The sequence below is a fragment of the Lepeophtheirus salmonis genome, chromosome 2 (assembly GCF_016086655.4).
Source record: "Lepeophtheirus salmonis chromosome 2, UVic_Lsal_1.4, whole genome shotgun sequence".
Lineage (NCBI taxonomy): Eukaryota > Metazoa > Arthropoda > Copepoda > Siphonostomatoida > Caligidae > Lepeophtheirus > Lepeophtheirus salmonis.
The window spans coordinates 40,166,571-40,188,302 of NC_052132.2; the positions used below are offsets into that span (position 1 = coordinate 40,166,571).

At 27.6% G+C, this 21,732-nt stretch overlaps 1 protein-coding gene across 6 annotated transcripts in view; it reads left to right on the plus strand.

The window, feature by feature from the left end:
- Positions 1–21,732, plus strand: part of LOC121113760 (V-set and immunoglobulin domain-containing protein 2) — a 445,858-nt gene that overhangs the window by 263,319 nt on the left and 160,807 nt on the right. For 2 of the 6 annotated variants that reach the window (XM_040707618.2, XM_071886826.1), the window contains exon 2: positions 1,896–1,936. The exons of 3 other annotated variants lie outside the window; for them this stretch is intronic. The gene's annotated coding sequence lies outside the window, so the exon portion shown is untranslated. Of the gene's footprint in view, positions 1–1,895; positions 1,937–1,973; positions 2,063–21,732 lie in introns of those variants that run through there. One more of the 6 variants, XM_040707620.2, reaches the window with a different exon arrangement.

Consider the following 21,732-nt stretch of genomic DNA (forward strand, 5'->3'; position numbering starts at 1 on the left):
GTCTAATGTTGAATGTAAAACAAAGAAATTCGGACGGTTAAAATACATTTTATTGTATGTAAAAAATGGAATAGACCATATTCATAATGAAAAAGCGGAGTTTCCAATCTTCATTATGTAAAAATTTAGTAATGACAATTTGGATCTTAGACCCCGATAAAGTCTCAAGTACCACTGTTTACTGATTTTTCCGTATGAAGAAGCAGGGTGTTCAATATTTTTGTTCAAAACAAACCATTCACAAACATAAGAAAGCTAATTTATGGTATATGAACCCTTTGTGACAAAGTTTGGATCTTTTTATCTTCTCTAAAACACCTGTGAATTATTTTATTGTTCTACTTTACGCTGTTCTTTAATGTTTCCACAGAGTACCTTATTCTGTAAACTTCAATACTATGGTATGTATATGGTTAAGACTTTTGTTTAAATTATTTTTTACAGAAAATGCAGGAGTATCAAAATTGTTTATACAGCTACTGAGCTAGCTCAAAACACAATGGCCTGGAAGTATAATCTGTATAGTTTTTTGTTTTTTTTATAGATTTAATTTAATAATCTAACATTTAACGAGTGAAACAATTGGGATTAGTACGTAAATGTGTGCATAAATTATAGGATTTATTAGGTATTAATTTATTTTTTAGAACATGGATTGAATTTCGGTAAAGATACATTTTAATTTTATACAAATATTTCAAAACATTATAATCCAATTTAATTCAAACTTGCTAGTAATAAATAATTTCATTAGTTGTAGAAATATTTTCTCATTATATATTTTGATAACAAAATTTATGTATACGAAACTTTATTTGATGAATATTTTCTTATCTTTTGATTCCTTATTTTTTTCCTATCTTTAACGACATTGTATTGAATATATGCACCGAAATTTTAAATATGGTATTTATTAATTTTACAAAACTGTGTAAGGCGATATAAACAATTATGCCTCTCTAAATAAAAATGTGACAACTAGCTCTATCCTCTCTAATTAAGTATAAAATGTAATAATTTTTGATAGAAATTTACAGTACTGTCCATACATCTTTGACATCAAAATTACCAGAACTAATTCGACGAAAACCAAAATTTTGCGTCATTAGCTTTTAGAGTTAGAAAATACTTTTCGCATTTTCACCCACCTGGCTCGTGTTATCACCTAAAAAAACTCTAAAATAATGCAAATTTTCACTTGTGTCTCTCTTGAACACGCGTTCAAACACTACTCATCACGCCATCTAGCTTGTACAATGAGAGATACACATTACTTAAGACATATAAGTGATGTTTTTTATTACACCATATATATAGAGTGAATAGTCTTTATGGAATTTAATTTCGGAATCCTTAAATATCAAATTCAGCTCAAATTTATCTGCGTTTAAACATATCATATAGAAAGATAAATTTCAATGAACTTATCAATGGATTTGTTGCCATAATTTATTATTTTATCATTCAAAATCAAATAATAAATCAATAAACGCAACTTCTTATCTTTCTAACTAATTAGTGAATCATAATCTGATATTACTTGTCATATGGATTAATTTTTACATTATAAGTTATTTGTTCAAAACTGTTATGTCCCATTTTATGATTTAAGACTCCTCAAAAGGGGACATATATAACATAGAAAAATCTATTTTAAATGACGTCCTCATAGATATTGCCAGTGAGGTTATCATAATCAATTATTAGGAAATTGTTTTAGAATAATAAATACTTAAAACTGACCTTAATTAAGAATAATGGCAAACTAATATTTTTATCAAAAGATACTTGAAGCGTCATTCAACTACTTTTAATTTGTAAATGTAGTTGAATGACGCTTTAAGTATTTTTGTATCTTTTTTCTTGTATAGTTCTAATAAATACTTTTTTTTTAGGGCACTTTAAACTTTCGAACTTTTTCAAGGACCAATATCAGGTACAGGACTTGCATTGAGTCGATATTAAGGACCAATAGTTAGAATTATTTTAAGTTTTTTTTATAAAAACAAATGTAATTTAGCTGATATATGGCATAGTACATACATAACCAGGTATCTATTAGGTAAAGTAGGTATATTTCAATATATGTTACAAACAAAAATTTGTATTATTTATACTAAATAAGACTGCATAGTTTGAATACTATTTTATTAGTATATCGATTAAGTAATATATATTTTTTTAAATGTTTTCTTTAAACTTGTTTTTTTAGAAAGACTAACTAACAAGTTATTATTGATTGAAAAACACTATACGTAAACAATAGAAGGAAATAATAATATCTATTTTTCCCTTGTATGTTTTTATACTATAAAATATATACTAATGAAAATAAACAAGAATTAGTTTATTTGTACAATGTTACAAATTAAACTAAAAATTTACATCAATTAAGTAAAATAAGGAATTTTACGGTTGAATTTTTAAACTGGGTCGTTCCACATTTTAAGGGAAGCTTTTTGATTGGGATTTGTTAGTTGGATATCAAATATAGAAGAAACTTTAGGACAATAATTTAATGGATATATGATAAATTTGATTAAAATTAAAGTAGGTTATCTTGTTCAATTCTTAATTAAAAAAATATTTAGATGATAGCTCTGTAAACGGAGCGATATTGACCCCTTTATGATATATTTAAAAAAATATTTCCTTCATAAGAACTTAATATACTTCCCCACATAAGTACACAACTGCCAACTAATTTTTTATGATTTAGCAACACCTGTTTTTATACTTTTCAACTCATGGAGCAATGAATAATACCAGTGGATTCATGCAATTACATTTTTGAAAAAAAATGTAAGATAATATGTTGGCCAATTCATAACAAGTATTTTTATAACAATAATGAGCGACTTCAATAATTAGTAGATAGATTCTTATAAAATTGATAGAACGATTAAATATAACTGAGTCTGGGGAGGGGTTTGATGAATTTATCCCTGTAATAGTTTTACTATTGGGTCACTACCGGTAGTGGTTTGTCGATACTTATTTGAGACTAAAGACTGCAGACTCGTCCAGTTTAGTCTCGGTCCTGGATGACTTCACTCAACTTTATTTCTTCTTTTTTAGTCAGTTCCAGTGATGACAGTCCCAAGGACTGATTGGGTCGGTCCTAAGACTGTACCGGACCAAATAAAAAGGAACTGAAACAACGTTAATTACCAGCCCTCCATCTCTGGAAGTATAATTGGCGAAGAGAGGATCTATTTTTTTCTGCTGAAGGGAACAAGAAAGTACAAATAATTTTTTATATGAATGCAGTAAGATAGGTAAAATATGGTATCATTTGTCCCAATAATTATATAAACATAAAATATTTTTTTAAGCTGCAATGTTTCAGTTTTATTTATACTGCCCCGAAAAATAATTGATAAATTTTATCATTACCAAATTTTAGAGTATTATAAAAAAGCTCACATGTACAAAAACCATATTGTCAGATAGTTGATTCTTAAAATGGTTTTAATGTTGTTGTACACACGTATATATATACTTCTTTCTAATATATGGTCGATTGACATCCAAATATATTATAATTGAATTAGTTATAAAAGCTTATGGTGCTAAAATAACCCATATACGTAGTAAACCATTATACAAATTTGAAATACTTAATGTAACTTCATAGTAATACGTCCTTCAATTTTTCAGAATACATTAAATATTATTATGTATCTCGTTAGTAAAAGAAACAAAAACTAATTTGGTCTGAAACAATTTGTATCTGCATGGATACACGATTATTTACCAAGTGTCATAATGAGAAAACTTTGATTTATAGAAATGTTTTTTGTTCGAATATATTTTTACTATTTACTTTAACTAAAAAAAATATTATTTTTACATAAATAAATATTTAATGCGTTTCATTGACTTGCACACGGTGTTATATATCAAGATCTAAATTTAGAGTTCATATATTAAATGCACTGTATTATTGTATAAATAATACTCAAATTTTGAAAAATGAATATGCCTATATTTTAAATATGTGTTAGAATCATCCGATTTAAAACAAATACGCTCGTTCCTGCTCGATAACTTGTTGCCGACGAGAACCCAACTTCATAATGCCCTTCTTTTAGAAGATCTTGTCCCTTTTAACAAAAAACTCATATAACTAATATTCACATGCCTCTATTGAGGACAAATTTGTACCACCAGGCGCATTCACCATGGACAATAACAGCTGCTATTCACTTGGTGTCATATCTGGTCTGTAGAGTAGACGTATAAAAACTTCACATCGGAGATCTTAGACCTTCTGCGCGTTATCAAAGATGTGTGCGGTATGGCGTTGTCTTGATAATGTCTTGTTGTCTCCTATTAACTAATGCTAGACGCTTATGTTAAATAGCCAGCTTCAAACAGTGGAGTTGTTTACAGTAAAAAGCATAATTGAGGGGAGGGGAGGGATGAAAAATTGCTCACACCACTACGTGCAACACAAACCGAAAGAGTATTGTCCCCTTATACGTCACAAATTTTCTTCGCTTTCGACGAGTTTTTCCCATTCAGATAGTAAAACTGTAAAATATGGAAAATTTTTCCCATCGAGACCTCCAATCTCGACGAACGATAGTTCACTACTCAACTAGTCCAGTGAAATACTGTGTTTGTAGTATACCCTAACACCTTTAATACGCTATATTGTATGATCCGAAGTGACCAATAATGATCAAGATAGAATTAGTTTAAAAATGGGGTGGGAAATATGAAATTACTTATTCCTTAACCCTATCATAATAGATATTTAGAAAAATAAAACTTTCATTGTTCATAATAGTAATACATAATAAGATTATATAAGCTTGTTTCTTTATCATTTTAATATCTGTGAGTTATTAATTAGAAAAAATTAATTTTAAATTTATATAATATTATGAATCAAAAAATGTTTCCTATTGAAAAAAACATATCTCATTCTTTGAAGCTTTTATCCTTTAACAGCCGTTAGTGAACTCATTTATACAATGTAGTATTATCCCCCATCTAAATTTTGTGTCATTATTTTACATATTCCATCAATTTTCACTCGTATATATCTATTGAAATGATAAATTACTTGATTGCAAATAAGACATCAAGGAGAAGTAAATCAAAGAAATCAAAAAGAACCACTTTCAAGTAAACAATTAATTAAATTCACCAAACTTCGATTTAAAATGACTTGATCTAGAAATTATTCCTTAGCACGGCATTATTAAGATGGGTAGAGACTTGCATATAACCATATTTAATGTTTCTATTGTTAGTATTGGCGATAAAAAGTAAGAAATGTATGCAAAGGAATAAAAAGTATTTCTATCAATCTTGGGGTGTGTTAAATCCCGATTCAGTAACAGAAGTTTAAATCTAAAATTTGGTAAAAATAATATAATTCAATCCGTAATTATATTAATTTGCGAAGTAAATGACTAATTTCGTATTTACGTCTAATATGGAGACAAGATATACTATTTTTGAGGTGGATCAATATCCCCCCCCCCCAGGGAAGTAACTGGAGGGTTAACCAAAATCAAATTAAAAATGTTTAACTTCTATACATTTTTGTTTGATTTAATTTCTATTTTATCAATTTCATGATTACACAACTTTGTGGCATATAACAATTATACTTTATAGCGAAAAAAATTACAAAATTGCACTGATCATTCATAGTATTTTTTTTTTTTTTGCATGAAAAGATAATATAATTATTTTTTTTTTAATAATTTCTAAGAATTAGATGTCTGCATCTCTCATTTTTCCTTGCTTAAAATCCCATCCTAGCAATATTATATATATTTTTTTTTTGCAAAAAAATGGAATAAAATTTAGTGCAGAATTAAAGCAATGTTTGTTTTATTGTTTTGCTTTTTATATTAAACGATAGTAATAGCATTGAAAGCATGAACTTATTTGAATCGAGTGCATCCTTAGATATTCTCCTAGTATTAAAGGATAAAATATAATAGCAAAAGTAACAATGAACAAATAAAGTGTATAAAATAATAATATATTTTTGTTTTATGAAATCTCAAATGAATTTTTTTTAATATATAAAGATATAGTTTTTTTATATTTTATTCCAATATTATGCTTGCATTTTTTTTTTTTTTTGCAATGCATCCTATTATATGTATCCCACTATCTAATGCATAAAGGGATGGAATGTAAGAAGAATACTGAATAATTAGATATTTTCCATTTATGCATATAGAGAGAGAACTTAACTTGAAGTGTGATATTTCTTTTTAAAAAAAAAAAACTTTTTTTTCAATTCTTTTAGAAAAAAAGTTGAAACAAAAAGTTTCAATAAAAAAAGGTGAAGTCGTAGGAAATTTAAATCAAGATAATAGTATATATTTTGCCATTGACAAGACAAACATTTCATCTAGAAGAACTCTGGGCTTGGCAATTTTTAATTGAGTATAGTTTTAAGCTTAAGTCTTTGAAATTTCAGAGATCATCGGCAGTACATTATAGCTGTAGATCGAAAGCAATCATTACTTCTATCACATTACTGATATTTGGGAGATTGAACATAATTTTATGATATTTTAACGACAGCGACACGAATAGCTCCACAGGTAATGATACAAAGAGATTAAATTTAGGCTAACAAATCCAGAGGCACGCTAGTACTTTATATTGGTGCAGTTAATGTTAATCGTGTAATTAACCTGATTAATTCGGATAAAAATTAAAATTTTCAATATTTTAAAAAGCAAAGGAAATGTTGTTGTTTTTTTCGGATATGTGTAGGGACGTCATGGAAGGAGACATCAATAAACATGCGCAAAACACTGTTGACTCCTTTTTTTTTCTTCTTCAATTTGCTTGTACACAAAAGAACAAAAAAACATAAGAAACAATTAGCTGTTTAAAAAAAAAATACCTGTTATCAATATATTTCAGTCAATCTTGTTCTTATTTTGTAAAATAAAAACGTCATTAGAAAATATATTAAATCTGATAGGGACACCATATTAATTATAAATCAACTCTGATATCATTTTGTTACACACACAGAATCACTCCATTTTACATCCACAATTATATAATCATCACACGTAGGCGTACCCAAAAGGAGGCTACTACGGGACCCCACAGTTGATATGCTATTACTTTGGCACATTAGACGTATATTTTAATAATTAATATTGTTATTGACAAGTAATAATTGAATATTTATAACAAAGCTACTCTATATGACCCGTTCGACCTCCATTATAGAATATTACATCTGTTGAAGTTTGAAATGAAGTTGAGCATTTGTGTCTCCATACATTTGCATTTATTTTTGAGTTATGGTTTGCATTATAAAAATATGGAGGACAACTTCTTTACAAAAAAAAATAAAACTATTTAGTTGTGGATACCATAAATAACATGATGAATTATGTGCCTGTTTTTCATATAAATATTAATTTATTATTTATCCGGCGGTCAAGTACGGAGATAACGCATATTTTTAAATGGATATAAATATACGTATTTGTACAAAGTTGTTTCAGTAGTATATATTCTTTATAATGTATTCCAAAATGTTATGACATTTTTTTGTGGAAAATATCCATTCTTTGACAAATTTAAGACATTGTCAAATTTAATCAAATCGCTAAATACACATTCAGGTAAAACTATCAAACTATTATAATATCTCCATTCACCAATCATCATCCTCGTTAAACAATGAGGCATCACTATTTCAAGCTGAAGTATTCCCCATTTCACAATCAATGGAAGCTCTTCGCAAGTAAGATATACTATCAAGAAAGGTTATGATTCGATCAGATTATAAATTAGCAATTTCTGCTATCCTCAATCCGTATCCTACAACTGATGAGTTCAAAAAGTGTAAAGAAATATTGAACAAAGGAAAAAGTGAGATAAATATATATCTGACTGGTGAAAAGGTCATCAGGATATTAAAAAATTCAAGTCCCTTCTTTTTCGTAATACATCTCTTCTATTGGTTTATTCGTACATAGATATAAAAATTAAGAAACCCCGGATAGTGCAGGTAATCGGTTTTGCGGATATACTTATGATGTTTGAAACACAAAATTGGTGGGAATACAAAAAAAACTATCATTCAAAGTCAAAAAATGAAAAACTGTTATACGGGAAAACATATTCTGATATAATTTAAAGGAAATAGAGTATCGTTATTAAAACAATAAATATAACATTAATAATTAATATTTCAAAAATGACAATTTACAAAGTATACAAGGAAGTTGTTGTACTTTTTGGCATCCCCCCTTCTCAATTGGGTGTTTATAGTGTACGTATTTTGTTAGAGTTGGTTCTTGCAACTTCAAAACCCATATTACTATCAATGTTAGTACGGTGTACCAAGACCTAAGCAGAAGAAAATCATACAACATTTTTTTTTCTTTGACGTCTCTAAGGTAAGAAGAGGGGAATATATTTTTAATAAATCGTGTTGAATATTGATAAAGAATGTATTAAAAGGAATATTATTTGGAAAGATAAATATATTTAAAACAGTATTTATAATTATAATAATTTAAAATACATATATAGGGGACGTCTCTTATTTTGCTTTTTTAGAACAAAAAAACCTGCAATATTTGAAATTCTACGAGGGCCTTTTATAATACCAAAACCCGTACAAATCGGATATTATGATTAAAAGTCCACTTTTACTTTTTTTAATGATTAAGACAATAAAAACATTTTATTCATAATAAATTCATTGAAATAGTGTATAACCGATAAATTACTGATAAAATTTAATTTCAATCGGGTATTTACTTGATTTTCAATTTGGGCATTTTAGTATTGTAAAATTCAAACAATCAGACCTTAAACAGTATTTATTCAGTAACCTTTGTAATTGCGAGTTTGTTTTATAAGTAATGACAATAAGTCTTATGTCTAGGTATCAAATCAAATCTCAACAGGACACTCATCTCTCCCCACTATGCAAAATTAAATTATTCCTTTTGAAAAATATGTAGGAATATAATAAACAAGCTCATCTACGACTACAAAAAATCTTGTTAACTTCAATATATAGTTTTTATAATTTCTAATCATAATATATAAAAACGCCATATGATGGTAATATACTGCACTATACAGAAAGTCAGAATAATTCCGACACCGTGTTTTGCAAAATCCTTAGTTTTTCAAATCACATAATACATGGATCTCCTGTATTCGGATATTTCAAAACGTCTTATACCACTGACGTAATGATATCCTAAATCGGCGAGGTATTAATTTTCTTTTTTCTATTTATTAAATAGACCTTACTCTGTAAATAGCCCCTTAGGTTAACAAATGAATGTCTTCTATAATTTTTATTCATGAACATAATAAAAAAACAATTATTTTTGAAAGATATACATATTTAAGCATTAAGTATGTGCTTATCTGCACTTTTTGCCTGTTTTTCCTTATTATAAAATAAAACAATATGGCTGAAAAAATATTGTTATGACAAAGAGAAGGATTACTTATAAGAGATTTTTCATATTTGTATATGTAAATAAAGATTTTCAATGTTTGGTTACAAAGTAGGTCATATAGGAATCGTCTTTCACTTTTATAGACATATTAGAATTTGATAAATTATAATTCATATCATCATTTTTTATTTGAATATTAATATATGTCAAGATTTTTAAAATTTCTGCATGGGTAGAATTAAATCATAGGAATAAATATATGTTTTTAATAAGGCTATTTCTAAAATAATAATATATATTTTCGTTGGGAAATAATATTTACTCTAAACAACTCATTTTGACTTCCCATTGAATATTGAAATTATCTAAGATTTTATTGGTTTTTAATACATGACTTAAAATCGGTTCTGTTTCATACCTATTATTGGTCTTTGAATCAGTCCAATATTTAAAAACATACTCTAAAAGACATAATTTCTACTAACATTTCCAAAAACTGTATCCATTTACCATGTTACACTTTTAATTAGTTTATTAAAAGTATAAGTATATTTTTAGCACGAGAAAGGTTTGACATTTTCAGTATCTAGGCCTAATTTCAGTCTAAATTAGGTTTATTATAATTATAAATAATTCTGTTTTGATTGATTCACTATTAAATATTTATGATACGTCATTTACCAAAGATTGTCATATGGAACGGCTTTTGTGTCTGATTCAGATGGAACAGTACGGGACATTCGAATTTTGGGACTGTTACATAGCTAATATTACCTTAAATAAAAAAATATTAGTTAATGTAAAGGCAATTGTGAAACAGTCTAACACAGCGTTTTTCAAAATAATTTACAATAGTATACTAGGGAGCTTCTTGACCGTTTCAGGAGTGCTGCCAAAAAAATACGTACTTTAACATTAAATTTTAAAAAAAACCAGACATTTATATGTAAATATATTTTATTAGAATACATAAACACCTTCATTTTACATATTTTGAAAGGATAAAAGTTTAAATTCATTTTAGATAAACAAATATATAAAATTAACCACCAAATATATATCAATGAACCATTGTCAATAACGTGTGATAGCCCATCAAAATTAGTGTAACAACAACGTACATCATATTGTTTTATCCTTTAACTACAAAATTATACTTGATTTTACAAAGAGTAAGGAACAAGCAAAAGAATAATGGATATTTTCTTAAGATGTAAGTATATCCAACACATTGTAAACCTTTTTTTAAGGGTGTTTTTTATTTAATACTCAGTTGTCTAACTGCGTTATAAAAATGATGATCATTAACAGAGTGTTAAATAAACAGAAAACTTGCTTTTAGGCTATTCAGTGTCCTTTTTAGTTATATTTTACAGCGGGGTGCCCTACACTTTTATAAACTTTTAAAAAGTACCCTTACTGAAAAAAGTATTGGAAACACTGTTCTAATTCTCATGTTACGCAATAGTATTTGCTAAAGAAATACAAGGTTTTTTATTAAGGACAGCCTAATTTCACACCAAGTTTACGGGAACAACTGCTTTCACATGATCCATAAACATTTTCATGACAGTTAATAATGCAAAAGCGATGACAACAGATCTAGAAATAAAAAATGTAAGTCATTTAGTATATCTTAAATGTCAATTCAAATATTTTTTGTGATTAAATCACATTCTTTACAGTCTCTTAACTAAATGTCAATACGGGCTGGTATTTCAAATATTTCTCAATATATTCTTTGCACACACAAAAATATTCCATTTAATAAAGGATAAACGTTAATAACAAGGATTATTTATTACATTGAAAATAAAATTATTTAATAATAGCTATTTATATGTCTTTATTCTATGCTTAGGTTTATCCTATTTTGTTATAATTTACTGAAAAACAAAGAATTATATTGTCATTTAAAAATATTATCAGTCATACAAAATATATGTTAATATTACAAAACCCTCAATATATTTAATTTAAGACAAATAATATGACAGAGACAAAAAAATGTTTTATGGATGAGCATTCATTGTGCAATAAGTACTTATCAGTGTTAATTATACTTTAATAACACCTTTAACATTTCGATGCTATAAATAAAATTGAATTAGTATGGACAAAATTATCCTTGCCACATACATTGAAAAAGAATATTTGAAGACTTTTGTCACAGCCTGATTTTTTTTCAATCAAAATGAAATTCAGGTACATCAAACGCTATAAACATATAGAACCCAATAAAAGAGCATATCCCCAATATCAAACAAGATTTAAAAAAGTATTTACATAATCTTTTAGCAAAAGAACATCAAACACTCACAAATATTAGTACTATATATTTTTAGTCAATATAAAAATCATGAAACTTTTCAAGGCTGTTTTTGTCTTATTTGTAACTTTTTTGCTATAAGTTTATCTAATTTTTATTTTAAATTGTCATATCATAGATAACTGGAGCCTAACTTGACATAGAATGTTTGTGTACAATTATTCTGACAAATTAACGTATAATAAATAAACATAGACTATTTTATTTAAAAAAATTGCATATTTCAAGATGGATTCTAAGTTGTCTTTTCTAGAATACTAATCCATGTTTCAATTGGTTTACAAGTTTGTTAAGTATTAAAAACTATAGCTGTAGGATTATCGCCCTTAAAAATGTATTCAAACATTGCAAAGTGACTGTTATGCAAATTTATATTGATAGAAAGACAGTTGAACTAACATTTCTACTTAGCCTATAGTGAACATTTTTTATTTGTATATGCTTTATATTGTAAATCTCATAATTTACTCATGTTAGCTTATATAATTCCGTTTTACTCATGAATTGTATAAAAATTACGAATATTAATATTTTTACTTTTATTTTCTGTAATATTTACAACATGAGAAATAGGTTTATTTTCTACACAACAGAACAATTATAGTCTCTAAATATTTTATGACTTTCATAATGACATAATAAATGAAATATTAATAAGAGACAACATGTACCAGGAGTCAGGTATAGGAAAATGAACAAGCGACTGGTTAGTGTAGGTGATCTCTTAAACCAGTTTTCTTATTTTCTAAATTTGAAAACTTAATACGAATGTTTAGTGTTGCGATACACTTACAACAGATGGCTGTTGGACCAGATTTGACTATATTTCTAGTAAGGAGTTCTTCTAATAAATAATATGATTACTTTATCCGTATAGTGACAAATTTTTATCCTTAAAGGGCGATTCATCAAAAATATAACAAAAACACGTTTGATTAATAGCTTACCTGGAATTTCTGATAAAGGTATTTTAACAGGAGTTCTCCTCTGAAAAAATAGTGTAACCAAAATATCATATGAAAAGGTGCGCGCTACATTAACATAATTAATATGAAATTGGTTTACTTCTTTTAATTCATATATTATCACACGAACAATATTATATAATAGCCACATAATAACAGAATATAAATTTAAAAAACAATTTTTTATATATCTAAGTAATCAGATTTGCTTAAATATATGAAAACCTATGGTCTTGTATGTACAAGTATATATCCTGTAGTGTTTTCATTATGAAGTAAACTAATGGAAAGTTATATGTATACGCTTGTAACAACATCATTTTTTTCTCAAAATCCTTACCAACATTTTTGAAAGTTATCTAATATGCATTAATGTCTTCTTACATGGTTTTAAGTGTTTAAAAAAATTTACAAGGCAGCTTTTGAGGATATCTATATTTTATGTATAACTTTCCTTTTTTGTTTTTCTTCATGGTACTGAAAACATTGCCCTAAAATAAATCGATCACAAATCGAAATTTGATCAATATTTAACTCCTTAAAGTGTAGAACTGTATTACTAAATAATCTCAAAGTTTTAATGATAAATATGTAGACATCAAAATAGATTTTCTTTAAATTGTTTTCATTAGCATTGAGATCCATTTTGACAACAACAAATATATTTTCATAGGCATGGGCTGCTTCATTAACTTGTTTTTTTTCTAAATATTGTGAGGAAAAAGTCCAACTATATTCTTTTTGGAAAAAGGTTATAAACAAATAGAATTCTTACTTAAAATTGTTAAAATAAAGAAATCTATAAAATTTGGAGTAACAACCTTACAAAAATTATAGCACAATTTTTACAGAAAATTTCGGTAAAAAAATGACAAATAAAAACTATTTTAATGATTGAAGCCAGTCATTTTCTGTCTTTCATCTATAAAATAAAGAATGTAAACTTTTTTTACATGCGTTTTTCAAACTGAAAAGGTATAAGAGGGAGCTTTTTAAATATAGTTTAGAATTAGAAATTAGGCCCCGATATGGTTTTTCAAATAAAATCCTTTCAATTATCAATTTTTGGATTTTGAAAGAAAATTAATTAATAGTTTATGTGCAATTTGAGCGCCTTCACATGACTAACAGGAATAATATATTAATTGATATTGACAATAATCTTTAGATAAATTTAATCCGCACTTCATATTGAGAAAAATTAAAATAGCTTGCTTTTGAGTTTACGATAATATGTATAACAATAAATCAATATAATTTATATTATGCATCAAAAATTTAAGCAAATTAGTATCTAATATAATTTACGATTGAATAAGCTTTCTTCATTTATGTTATTTTGTATTTTAAGGTATGGTTAGATTTTTGCATGATTAATGAAGCAAATTACTTCTGATTAATGGGTTGGTACTCTTTGTATGTACATACTTGTATAAGGCAACAGAGCAGCTTCTCAATGATATTACATATTGTAGAGGGGGAAAAATATTGTAAATGTGAGAGGCTTACTCATTAGTTATAATAAGTCTATAATTAACAACAATTGCTTAACAAAAATTTGATTGAATTATTATCTTTCTCATTAATATTATATAATTATAAAGGCCTTCAGTTTGAGAACTTCTCTCTTCATACTCACCATATATATTTCAGAAAAAGTCACATTTTTTCATATACAATATTATTTACTATTTATGTAAAGAACTATATAAAATTTGACCTTCAAACGTCCGAGATTTTTTGTAGTTTCCAATCTGTTTCTTAAACTTTTGTTATAATAATTATATAATTGTTGAAGAGAGAAATCCAAACATATAGTACTAATACTCATTAAGGTGGAGAGTAATATTTAGAGATGTGAAATTGTCTTAATCATTGTAAGTATAAATTAAATATAAAAATATATTTTTTGCAAATTTGATGAAGAAAATATCTACTGTCAAAAATCATAATATATACTATAGTGTATTTCATAACTATTCTACTTTTAAAAAATCACCCTTATTATTATGAAATTCACGTTCAATTTAAAAAGTATTAGTTGTACTATCCTAGACTTACCCATTTACTGAGAAAATACTGCCGTTCCTTTATACTTCAGTTTGAAACAGTCTAATGTACATAGTAGAGTTTCTCTCCCGGGATCTGGGATTTTTGGAGAGTTTACACATATATCCGTGGGAAATTATTATTGGACATTACATAATTTTACAAAAGACACAAAATTCATTTTGAAACAGTATACACTTTATGTTCTCCTAACCTTTATGAACAGATATGAGATCTGGAATCCAACCAGAAACTATTTGATTAAGTCCTTTGAAAAACTACAAGTCTGGTTTATGTCGATGGTTCCTTCATTAGGAGAAGTCCTAAGACTATCCAAAAAAAAAAAATCGAAAGACTTTGCCTGATGTAATTACGCTTCACGTAATTTTTGGAAGAAAAATTTAAATCTATCTCTCCCACAGTAGAAACTATACAAGGCTACTTCTCTCACCAAACGAGACTCTCGGATCAAAACAACATCTACCCACCCAAAATAAAATAAATATTTTTAACCGTAGTTTTTATGGTAGATGGCTAGTCTAAGGAGTTCCATATCTCTATGCTTTCTTCAGGGAAGTGAGGCTGACTTTAACAAAGTTTATATTGAACTCTTTTTTTTGTATAACATATTTATGTATATGTATGTTACATAATAAATTTAAAAATTGTTTCGTACACCTTTACGGTTTTTTTTTTTAAATATTAATATTCTTACTTTATATATAGTACTTTTACCAACAATAACATTGTAATATTTCATTTGTATAAGTAGAATGCTAAAGGCTTTTACTATCCCCACTAGTCTAACTATTATATTCCATGGAAATGAAAAACGCTAGGACATAGTAAATAGATATTCAAAACCAAATACATATGGAGTAACCTAAAATAACCAATATTTATAATGGTTATCATTTGATTACAAATATGTTACCCATATTTAATTGTCTACATATGCTTATGATCTAATAAGTTCATACAAAACCATATTCATAATAATAATGGCTTATACTATAATTTTTATTTGCTCAAACAGATAGCCAAAGTTTTCATACCCATATTCTCTTGAAAATTGATGATTTGTGAAAAAAATAATTCCTCGCTCTTCACAATATGTATATACCATATTCACAACAACATATTGTCATAAAAAGTGACTTACTTTATTTAAGTATAAAACCATTACTTTTATGGTAATATACATAGAATATAATATGTATGTATAAATTTATATTTATTATCATTTTTATATTTACTAAAGAGTGTGGATGAAAAATTAATGTCTACGAATTTGCAAAAAAAAAAAAAAATGTCGTATATTTTTATTCTTTCTTACTTATACTCTAGTGCTTTCGTTTACCATATAGAAGTAATTTATTAAATTATTAAACATATGTTAAGTGTTGTATACTTCTGTAGACAGCTCTCCACCATTTTTACTTAGTCTACTTACCCTCAATGAATAAATATTGTTCTGTACTTTCAATAAGTATTTATGTACGAGGTGTGTTCAAAAAGGTAAGATGATTTTTCAAATTTTGAAGGCAAGGTACATTTGGTATGCTCCATTTTTTTATTACACTCGCCACGAATATATATTTACTGTTTCATCCATTTAATATTTTTAGTTTGTTTGGGAGAGGCATAACAGTTAAAAGTATTTTGCGTGTTTGACGATTTTTTGCCAGTTAAACATGAATCAAGGAATTAGTATTAAATTTTCTGTAGAATGAAATTTAATGCTCCAAAACACTTGAAATGTTGACGATGTATACGTTAAAACTGTTTTGAATAAAAAAAATATGCTTAAAAGTGGTACAAACTCTTCCAATAGGGCTGGGAAGAGCCCTATGACAAGCCTCGCCTTGTATGGCCAGCCACGTCAACAACAGAAGAAAATATTGAAGTAGTGAAGAAACTTGTTTTTCAAAACTGTCGAATCACTATGCGAGAAGTTGTTGAGGATATTGACATAACGGTGGGCTTTATGGGCATATGTACTATCAATTTTTGAAAGTTTTGGGCATGAGACGAGTGTCAGAGAAGATTTTTCGAAACTTCTTAATTTTGACCAAAAGAATTATCACATTTTTTAACCAAAAAGAACACCACATACATTGTCTCAGCCACTATATTCACCGGATTTGGCAAAACGATTGAGGAGATAAAGACTGCATCGCTGGAAAAGCTCAGCGCTGCACCGAAAAGTGCTTATGAGAAGTGTTTCAAGGGATGGAGAAAAAGTTGACACAAGTATATTGTATCTTAGGGGATTATTTTGAAGGAGACAACATAATATTTTTCCTCAAAAAAATACAAATTCTCGTTATTTTTTTATCAGACCTCGTAAAATTTGTAGTGTACATATGTGGTGTGTCAACAAAATAGCCAGCTAGATTGATTTTGTCATGAATAATTTGGATTTCCTTTGTAATTTTAGACAAATTATCTTCAACTTATTATAAAAAATATTTATGATTTACCCTTTGAAGACGCTGCAAACTGCACTTAAAACTGTAAAAATTCATTCTCCAAATGAAATAGTTATTAATTGATTGATTAATTACAGTCTCATAAATCAAGTAAATAATTTAATATATCAAGAACACTCTTGAGATTTCAACTCATCCTAGAAGATTAAATATCACGACTATAATTGACCAATAGTGTATATCTGTGAAATATTAGGATATATGGTAGGATTGTTTTTGAATACAGAGAGGGTGCCCAAAAGTTGCAATAGTATGAGTAAATTACGAAAAACGTGATTTTAATTCAATCAAGAGAAGACAACTAAAAATCCAATATTTCATATGTTAAATTACTATATTTGGATAAATATTTTATTCAATTTGTCCTCCTTCAAAAACAATAACAGGCTCAACACCCCCGGCGAAATTATTGGCAGCTCTTGAATATGAAGGCCGTGTCCAAAGCGTACACCCCTATCATGATGGCAGCTCGGAACTAATCAAATTTTTTGAATAAGATATGTATGAAAATTCTTCTGCAAGAAGACACAAAATGTAAAGCCCAAGGTGTTGAGGTCAGGGCAGTGACATGAAGGTAGGCCAGAAGTCAGTGTTACCATTGGGGTAAAACATTAGGCCTTTTTGGCTGCTTAGGACTCTAAGGTATTTTTTTAGTTTCGTAGACAGTCCAGAATTAGAAAATATCGGTATCTGCATCCTTATCAGCCACTGACAATGGTGCAGAGAATATTGGACTTTTTTTAGACATGTTTACACTTAGAAATATGGACCAGGAACAAAACTTGTTTATTTTTATTTCAACTATCGTTTGGTTGCATAATGAAAAATCCTAATTTAATTTAGCAGGAATAAAATTATTAATAAATGTTAGTACGAGTTTTGGGCCCCACAGTGTACATTTGTGCTTTTAGCAAGTTTCCCTTTGGAGATTTTACAGCATTCCATATTTGGCACATTTTTTTTTTTTTTAATAATAGGTTTTTGTTGTATCTCAGCTATAGTTCTGAAGTAGAATAAAAAGTAAAATAGTAAAAAAATTAAGAAGAAATAGTGTTGATAAGGACAAAGGAGTAAGAAGTCAAAGATCACAGGATCATAAGTATTTTTTAAACAGACTAATTGACTAGTAGTACCTTCCTTATAGTCATGATCCTAGTGAATGCTTTATAAATAGTAAAAATCTTCATCAATAGTGATACATGAATGTTTTAATAGTGAAGTTGTAAGGTAAAAACATAAAAAAGCTGCTAATATTGCATACGGTAAAATTTCTAAAAGGTAAAATTACGAGAGGCAAAATAATATGCGGCAAAATTGCTGAAAACCACAATTACGATGTAAAAAATGTACTTGAAAGTAATTTTTTTCTTTAATATGGTTCAAAATTGTATTTTTGTTGACACACCATATATGGATCTTAGTTTTTTAAAATCCATTAGGAAATATTTTCAAAAAAACAAGAAGAAGAAACCTGATATTATGATTTCAAGAGCTTAATACATGTTTATAAATTTTAAAGATCATGCTGTATACTTTTGAGATACAATTTTACATTGTTTATTTATATATAGAAAAAAAAATGACAAACAAAAGTACTCTAAAATAAACAAACGAAAAACAAACAATGAGTCTAATTTTTTTTTTAAAGTAATTTTTTCTTTTAATTGCAAGCTTATATATATCTAACTACTATATATTTTCTCAGTTTAATAGCACTTTCCCTTTTAAAAATTAAATTATCTTGAGCATATAAACGTATATTTTAAATTGGCAAATGAATAAAGCTACATGCGACGTATCAATTAGTTAACTCCATAATAGAATTTCAATAACTAGAAGGTCTATTGGGATATGCATACATATGTATTTACAACCTACATATAACTGTATCCTTCTTATTCTTTTCAATAATATGCAAATAAATATATATTTGTTTATTTTCCAATAATAATGTATGTAAATTATTTTAATAAACATGAGATTTTACCTTATTTGGAATTTGAGGAAATTCGAAATGGGTGCACGTTTAGCGCAGACCCTGGCCTCAAGAGGCACTCGTTTGTTGTATCAAGAAGACATAGATGAATGCCAAAACTCATTCTCTTTGTTTTAATATTCATATTAGGTTTCTATCGGTTCTTAATATAGGATTTAAAATCCTTCCTACCTCGTTTTGTCCAGTACCTCTTGTCACTGCTGGAAAATTCCCAGATTTTCCAGCGCCGTATACAAGGCATAATGATTCCTAATAATATACATAAAAGTACTTTCATTTACAATGTATACAGAGCAGGGATTTTAAATCCGAAACAAGTTTAGATTTCAATATCTTGGCAACCCTCTAATTAATGTTTTGGAAGTGTGCTCATCAGATTTAGCTTACAAAACTGCACAAAAATATATACAAAATCCTTGAGATGTTCCCCGAATATGAACGCCGTGTGGTCATAATTGTGTACCTCTGTGCTGGGTGGGGAAGGGAGGGGGGCGTTAGATATAATTCCATATAAAATTACATTATAGAACTTTAATTATTTCATTAAACCCATTTTATAATAAAAATTTTAAAAATGCGTAATCGGAACCGGATTTATTGTGTATAACCAATATTTTTAAAACTTTTATGTTTAGAAAAATGTGGCCTCATAGCTTACCAAATCTGAATCCTTTGGACTACTATGTGTGAAGCATCTTGGAGAGACAATCCAATAAAAGTGGAACGAGGACAAGGAGTTCATCATCAAGGCCTGTGCCAAGTTCAAGGCCAGGCTGGAGGATGTTGTTGAAACTGGAGGTGATTGGTTTAAATGATTGACTTCACTATAGATCCCTACATGCAAGAACAACAAATTTGTGGATTGTTGATTTAATTTTGGGAAATAAATAGTAATATACATTACCCTTCAATTTTCTGGATTTATAATCCCCACCCTGTAGAGTTCGTTGAATACAACTATAAGTATCTTTACTGTCCAAGAATGATTTGCTATTACTCTTAATTTAGGCTTAATTAAAGTATTTTTTATAAGCATAGGATAACCCTGTTTACCTGAATGTAATTAAAAAGTTATACGAAACATCAAGCAGTAACTGAGTAAATGGGAGTCACGGAATGGAGAGAAATGATTGTAGACGGGGAATTAATATGAACGTACAGTGTATTTGTTAAAGCATAAAAGACGATTAAAACATAAAATATGTAAAAGGGGGAATAAAGGTTATGATAAAAGAACGTAACCAGTAAATGTTACTAAGAATATATATTACTTAAATAAGGGGTGTTGAAATAAAAAAATTAATATTTTATTAATTGGTGAAATATACAAATCTAATATCTATGACGACTTTGTAAGTGTTGTTCCATTTGACGACTTTGTGTCAAATTCAAGCGCACTTTTTATATTTAGAATGAGATGTTAAAAATTTGAAACCGATCTATCCCTAATAATTGACACAACCAAATATTTCCACAAATGTAACCGGTAACCCGATCATACAAAACAAAATTAACGAAACATTAACACAAGGACCCTTACTTAATCATAACATTATTATCGGATATTAATAAATTAAGCAAAAATATTAAAAACTAACTTTATTTGTAATTTAACCCGCATACAAAAATAGCCCTGTTGTTATTTTTTCAATCAATTTTATAATAGTAGAGAATTGTATTATCAAATTTAGTCAATGCACTCCTTCGTATTATTTAACTCCACTAAGCGCATATTGCTTTCCAATGTTTGATAAAAGTATTCTTGTTAAAATATTTATTGTATTTTAAGTCCCGACATATGTCTGTTTGTTTATTCATAATTACAAATGACTAAAATTTCGAATTACTTTGATGGTATGTCATATAAATTATCTTTTCTTTCAAGCAAATTTTTTAAAAATAGTTTTTCTTCCGTTTGCACTTGATTTTTGTGCATAATTAGCTCATCTTTGGTAAAGTTATATTTATAGAGGTGTAATACTGCCAGAAATACTTAATGAAATTATTGATCATTGTGTTTTATTGAAGTTTTAATCAAGCTTTCTTCATTTAATTAATTTCAAAACATTTTCCATCCGGCCAATTATTATTATTCTATTTTTCAGTCAATGATGGTTACTGAAAAATTAAGTAGAGTTCAAAAAAATGATATTTGCTACATTTTTGGGCCTAATAATTTTCTTTCTTGCATCGAAAGTAACTTTTTATACAAAAAATATTTCTGAAAGTATTCACAAAATCAATGTACTTCATTTATTAATATTACTTGATTTGAATACTCTACGTAAGAAATTTCATAACTTAGTTAATTAATTTGAGGACCAAAATGAATTCACATCATCGAAATGCATAAGATTTAAAACAGATACAATTTATGAAATTCTCTGGAGTATATACCGGGTGCAGCCAAAAAATATTTACACTTCGTTTTTACTACATAAATCAAGCTTTTTGTGAATGTGGTAAA